Raw genomic sequence first — 220 nt, forward strand, 5'->3', positions numbered from 1 at the left:
ATGCGCCAATACTGGCACTGCCAGATCCCGATCGTCCTTTCAGCGTCGTATGTGACGCTTCGGACTTTGCCATCGGCTGTGCACTGCTGCAAGCAGGCTGATCGCGCTCGAATCTCGACAGCTCAAAGCTGCAGAGAAGAACTACCCAGTTGAGACAAGGAGCTGCTTGCGATGAAGTATGCACTTGTCAAGTTCAGGGTCCACCTGCTCGGCTCCAAGC

This window comes from Plasmopara halstedii, assembly GCF_900000015.1.
Source record: "Plasmopara halstedii genome assembly, contig: Scaffold_614, whole genome shotgun sequence".
NCBI classification, from domain to species: domain Eukaryota; phylum Oomycota; class Peronosporomycetes; order Peronosporales; family Peronosporaceae; genus Plasmopara; species Plasmopara halstedii.